The following is a 6,884-nucleotide window of genomic DNA, read 5'->3' as shown; positions in this document are numbered from 1 at the left end:
CAATCGGCTTCCCTCGAGCAATTCCCTGCCTCCTTTCCTCCGTGTCTCATTTTTCTCTTCCTTTAGGGTGTATTTATAGGCTTTAGAATCCCTAAAATCCCTCAAAATTAGCCTTTTCCGAATTGGACTCAACTTGGGCTCAATAGGGACATGCCCGTGTGACACGCTCGTGTGCGACTACTTCAGGCCGTGCTCGAACCTGTTAGAATCACACGGGCGTGTGTTCTACCCGTATGAGTTGTGTTTCGATTCTTCCAAATTGACACGGTCATGTGGTCTGCCCGTGTGAGGAAGTCCAGGCCGTGTTGATTTCGTACATTGGCCCATTTTTTTTCTTTTTTGGCCCGTTTCTCGTTTCTTTCTCTCTCCTATGCTCACTTAAGTATAAAACATGAAATTAAAGCATTACGAGCATCGAATTCACCAATTCTAAGGAAAAATCATCCATAAAATGTGTTAAGCATGGGGTAAAAATATGTATAAATATTGTTTATCAAATACCCACACACTTAATCATTTGCTTGTCCTCAAGCAAAATCCTCAACTCATAATTAAAATAAATTCTTCTCAACTTATAATTTCTATCGATAATATCTCAAAATAATCCATAGGTAATCATATATTGAAAATTCAATTAAAAGAACATCAAAGTTTCAAACATTCCAAGTTGAGCACTTTATCATGAAAATATAGGTGTCTCCCCTCGTCTAAGTAATTACCTTTGATTCAAAATGTCACAGAGTTTCACATCCTCACTAAAGATTCACTCAAATCACTCGAGGTGTTTAAGAACAATAAATGAAGCACTCAATAGTCAATAATGAAAAGTCATTACCATAGGCTTGCATGAAAATCAAATCTCCCCCACTATAAATTGAGATGATACATCAATCAAAAGGTATTTAAAAGGTTGTAATGAGGCTTGGTTAGGGGGTGTGGTCACAAAATGAAAGAAAAAATTAGAATCGAGATTGAATTGAGAAATTACCTAACTAGAAAAATGACTAGTCATTAATCGCGTACAATAGAGCTTCTTCTCAAAATATGGAATTTAACTTCTTTGGCTTAAAAGATCACCACTACTAATATGTATACATACATTTTTTTTAAGAACAAGTCAAAAAACTAACTATTAAGAACAGGACATAGCTAAGCAATTTATTCAAATCAAATCTCAACAAAAATAGGGATCAAATTAATTGAGGGTATTTCAACAATAATGGGTTAGAGGTTAATATTAAGGGTAATACAAGAAATGGGTTGTTAGGCTCAAGGGGGTTCACTAAGGGTTAATTGTGAAGGTAGGCTTTTGTGTAGTGAGTGGGTTAAACCTAAGTGCCTTTCTCATTTTGACATATCAAATCAAATGGTGTGGTCTTAACATGCATAATCAAGCAAGTTCTAGAATAAAAATTCAATACTGACACACTCATAATGACAGTGAGCATGAAAGATATAATAGATGCTCAAAAGGCTAAAAAAAAATCTCACAAAAATTATGGCTTTTTGATGTTTAAAACTTGTGAATTCCAACTCAAACTAATACCTAAACTTTAGGGAAACAACCTAAACTTTTAAATTCTTTAAAATTAACTTATCATGCTTGATTCTCTAATGTCTTAAAGTTTAAACAATTAATGCATAAATGCCTATGTTTTAATTCAAGATATATCAATCAAAATCATAAATCAATCAAAATCATAAATCAATCAAAATTTATCCTAAATATGATATGAGAGCTTTTCAAGAGAACAAGGCAGTCATTCGGGGATTTTTCTGATAATGAAATGAATACCCCCCCACACTTAAGATATACATTGTCCTTAATGTACAAATATAGATATTTTGACAAATGTAAGTGTATGTTCATAATATAAGGAGAAAAGTGAAACTTCCTGAGTGATGAATGAATTTCCTTGAACTGGAGTTTCAGAGAATAATCGGCGTGAGGGTGGAAGAGGATACTCCGGCGGTGGTAGAGGTTCATTAGTCCATAAGTCCTATGCCAAGAGAATGTTATATTTGAAGTTGGTTATGGTCGTGGTCGAGTAGGACATGGCAGTCGTGGAGAACCTTTCCCAATGAAGTTTCGAGTCCTTAACTAATAGTGAGCTTTAGAGCTTTTTATAACTATGATAGCATCAAGAACTCTTTTAGAAAATATATAAGGAAGAATGATTACTCGGTCGGAAATAGCCGAAATTCAAAATTGTTAAATAAAAATTAGAAATCCTAATAAAAATAAGATGAAAGAAAAATAAAAGTAGTCTTAAAATAAAATAAAAGTAAAAACATAAAATAATAAATGGAAGTCTTTAAACACCTTCATCACTAGTTGGTTCGCGAGGTGGAGGTGGCGATGAGATATGGAGGTGCTGACAGATCTGCTATAGAGTAGCATCAATGTTGTCAAAACATTGAAAACACTGCTGGTGGAATCGAATGAGGCGCTCAGAAATGTCAGCATATGAAGCCACCGCATGAACTAGACAAGAGGGTGGTGGTGGCTGAGACAGTGGGTCCTCGTGCTGTGGGGGGACATCATCAGTAATGTCCTCGGGGGCCTCCTTCTCGGTAGATTGGGAGAGATGATATTGAGGACGGTAGGTTCCTTGGCGCTTTTTGATCATACTCATGCTTAGCATGCTCGAGATGCCTTGCGGAGACATCTGGCCAATGAGGGTCAAGGACGATTCCTGGCCCGCGATGTTGAGGAGCCCGAAGCATCGACCCAGCCGAGTAACATAAGGGCCAATGGAGATGACCCCTTCCTATGTCGTTTCGTCTGGTGTTGAATGGTGAGGACAATAAAATAGGCAAGGTCGATGACATGCCCGTGGACATACACCTTAAAAAGTAGGCATCTTGAGTGTTGACGACGCCAGTGCTCTCTCGTCTTCCTATTATCATGTGAGCCAAAATGGCATGTAGGTACCTCAGAGATGGAGGGAGAGCCGATGCCTTGGAGCAGCTAGGATTGTAGGTGGCTAAACCCGGTACTAGTGCGTCCCAGCACCGTGAAGGAGAATGATGGATATGGCGATTGAGAGCTTCTAAGTCATTCTCCTCCTTGAACTCTTTCGTATATAAGCCCAATGCAGTACCGAATTTTGGGACGCTTAGCTAGTGTACTAATTTGCCTAGGCGAAATATGATCGTGCCGGGATCATCGCAGTTCGTCATTATGGTCTAAAGATGAAACGTTGAGTATAGTTCCATCGTGTATTGGCTCGATGACCCTAAAGAAAATCTCCCAAGGGACAGTGGTTAGGAGGGCCCGAATCGCATCAGGCAACTGAACTTGTTCTACTACAGCCCAATCGATGCAGCAGCCCGCAATTAAAGGTCGAGCCTGGAGTATTTGGAAAAGTTCTTCTTAGCGCCCGATGGGTAATTGTAGCAAAGGGTGGTGAATTTTCGCGGTAGGACCCTCGGAAGATGACGCTCCCTTCCTTTTCTTTGAAACAGGGAAAACAGTCTTCTTTCGTCATGAAGACGACATTGTAAACGTGCAGTATAAAGAATAATAATAGTAGGTAAGCAAATTTGAAAAAGGAAAAAGTCATGAATTTGAACTAACTATTTCAGCCAAAACTACTAATACTAAGCAAACTCAACCAAAATAATCAATTTGATAGCCTAATTTCGTGACATTGGCATGGTAATAGGATGAGAATGAGCATAGTAATGTCATGGGCATGAGGTTTACCTAATAACTCGATTTAACACGAAATGTATGATAACTGACCTAAGAATGCAAATTAAATGATAGAATAATGAGAAAAATAAAAAACAGTTCAAGAGAAATGAAGATTATTTTGATAATAAGCATTAGAAATAAGTAAAATAGAAGTGAAAGGAGTAAGCAAACGCTAAGGGAGAGAGATTTAGCGTAAAAAATGGAGTGGGAAGCGGCGCACGGGCGTGGCAGGGAGGGCGTGTAGACTTGCAACGACAAGGGTTAGGGTTTTGTTTTGGGTGAAGAAGACAATGAATAGTGCAGCCTATTTATAGATTTTGGTGCACACGGCCAGGTAACACGCCAGTGTTCCCCAATTTCAGCCTGTGTGATTCGCGAATTTTGAATTTGGGAGCATCTGAAAATTGTCCCATGCCCGTGTTCCTTGGGCATGTTCGTGCACATGGCCGTGTCGCACGTGGCTGGCATTGTTCGCTTCTCCCATGCTCGTGTATGTAGTCCCACACCTATGGTAATTTAACAGGTTCGACCACGGTTGCTTGGCACGGGCTTGTCGCACGTCTGTGTTGTTCTGGCAGGTTCACCCACGGCCATGTCGCTCGACCGTGGCGATTTATTGTAGCCCGTGCTGGGAAAAATCTTTGCCATGTTTCCACATGGCCTTAAGCACGCCTGTGTGCTTGGCTGTGTCTGTGTGGTAAACCTGTATTCAAGAGTTACGTTAGTAAGTTAGGTGTTTAAACACTAAAATTGAAAGAAATTAATACAATTAGTGCTCGGGTTGCCTCTTGAGAAGCGCTTATTTATAGTATAAGCTCGACTTACCTCTCCATTGAATGGTCATGTTGGTTCGAGTAGTTTATACTCCTCATTCCTACTATCATTCTTATCAAAATAAGGTTTTAGACGGGTGTTGTTAACCTTAAAAGTGCCGAACTTGGGATGACTTACCTTGACTGTACATGATCAGAAAATGCTAAGTACCATAAGAGGGATTTCTTCATTCGATTTGGTAGTGACAATATGAGGATCTACGACATCTAATAATACTTTATCTCCAACCTTAAGTTGATTTGGGAAGGAATTGAGCTCGTTCTGGCGTAGTTTTAGTTTATTGTATGTTCTCGAATTATGCGTCCGCCATTCATCTAGCTCCTCGATTTGTAGCCTTTGATCTTCATGAATAGGTCATCTGCTACTGCTTGAGAATGGCCCATGTACTTCCTTCAGACTCATTTCCTACAAAGTAGGTTGCACCATATTTTCAATTTTAGTAGAATGGTTTAGACGATCACCTTCAATTTCTAATGTGTTGCTAGAATTGCGAGCTTGAATGGTGATTGTTTCATCTCCCACACGTAGTGTGAGCTCACCTATGCCAACATCAATAATCGTTTTAGCAGTTGCTAAAAAGGTTCGTCCTAAAATCAAAGGAGTGTTGCTATCCTCCTTTATATCTAGAACAGTGAAGTCAACGGGAAATATAAATTTATCGATTTTAACTAGCACATCTTCAATAATACCCCTAGGAAATCTTATAGTTTTATTTGCTAATTGAATTCTCATCCTAGTCTATTTGGGCTTCCCAAGACCTAATTGTTTAAACATTTTGTAGGGCATGACGTTAATATTAGCCCCTAAATCAGCTAATGCATTATTAACATCTAAACTACCAATTAAGCAAGGAATCGTAAAACTCCCTGGATCTTTTAGTTTGTTCGGTAGTTTATTCTGTAGAATAGCTAAGCAAACTGCGTTTAGTTCATTACGTTTGGCATCTGTGATAGAGCTTCAATAAATGTTAAGTTAATATGTAATTTTTAAGAGTTTAAGGAATTTACCAAATTGTTCATCTGAGCGGTCTTTCCTTGTCGCGTTAGGTATGGCACACGAGGTTTATATTCGACATTCACTGATTTGTGTTTATTATGACCTACCTTACCTTGATCTTTGCTCACCACAGTTTCTTGCTTCGGTTCTGGCTCAGGCTCAACGAATCCTTCTTCATCTTGAACATTAATGGCATTGAGTTGTTCCCTTGGGTTGGGTTTAGTATTACTTGGTAAGCTACCTTGTGGTCGTTCGGAGATTAGTTTGGAAAGCTAGCCTATCTGAGTTTCGAGCCCTTGGATCGACACTTGTTAATTTTTAAGTGTTGTCTCGGTGTTATGGAAATGGGTTTTTGACACCGAGATAAATTTAGACAACATCTCTTCAAGGTTCAGTTTCTTTTCCTATTGATAGGGTGGTTGTTGAAAACTCGAAGGATGTTGTAGTCTTTGATTTCCTTGACCGCCCCACGAGAAATTGGGATGGTTCCTCCAACCTACATTATAAGTGTTACTATATGGGTTATTTTGGGATCTAGAGTTATTGTTACCCATATATTAGACTTGTTCCTCCTTGATGCTAGGGTTGAAGGGTTGATACTCTATGCATGCTCCTCCTCCATTCGTCTCGCACCTCATTACTGGATGTACCTGTGTAGAACCAAGTAAACCATCAATCTTTTGATAGCATAGTAACCGAATCAATGTTATAAACCCCTATTGTTTTAGTTGGCTTAGTCCTCATGACTTGCCACTGATAGTTATTCAGTGACATCTCTTCAATAAATTCGTAAGCCTCTTTAGGTGTTTCGTTATTGATGGTTCCCTCGGCTGCTGCATCAATCATTTGCCTTGTCGAGGGGTTCACACCATTGTAGAATGTTTGAACTTGCAACCATAGAGGTAATCCATGGTGAGGACACGTTCGCAATAGGTCCTTGTATCTCCCCCATGCATCGTAAAGAGTTTCTATGTTCATCTGTACGAACGAAGAGATATCATTACGTAATTTGGCTGTTTTAACCGGCGAAAAATATTTTAATAAAAATTTTTCGATCATTTGTTCCAAAGTAGTAATTGACCCTCGTGGTAACAAGTTCACCCACTATTTAGCATTGTTCCTCAATGAAAAAGGGAATAACCAAAGACGAATGGCATCGTCAGAAACACCATTAATTTGAAATGTATCACAGAATTCTAGGAAATTTGTCAAGTGAGTGTTTGGATCCTCATCCTGCAAACCATCAAACTGAACAAATTGTTGTATCATTTGAATAATGTTAGGTTTTAGTTTAAAAATTATTTGCAGCAACAGCAGGCCTAACTATACTTGACTCAGTTCCTGTTAAAGTAGG

General features: G+C 38.9%; 1 non-coding gene across 1 annotated transcript; it reads left to right on the top strand.

The window, feature by feature from the left end:
• The first annotated feature begins 6,434 nt into the window (after positions 1-6,434).
• Positions 6,435-6,540, top strand: LOC128286361 (small nucleolar RNA R71). Its single transcript, XR_008276904.1, has one exon. It is a non-coding gene; the product is annotated as a small nucleolar RNA R71 (small nucleolar RNA).
• Positions 6,541-6,884: the final 344 nt, after the last annotated feature.

Source organism: Gossypium arboreum, chromosome 12 (genome assembly GCF_025698485.1).
Source record: "Gossypium arboreum isolate Shixiya-1 chromosome 12, ASM2569848v2, whole genome shotgun sequence".
Taxonomy (NCBI): domain Eukaryota; kingdom Viridiplantae; phylum Streptophyta; class Magnoliopsida; order Malvales; family Malvaceae; genus Gossypium; species Gossypium arboreum.
Note: the sequence above shows the minus strand (reverse complement) of the source record. Positions and strands in the feature narration are given on the sequence as shown.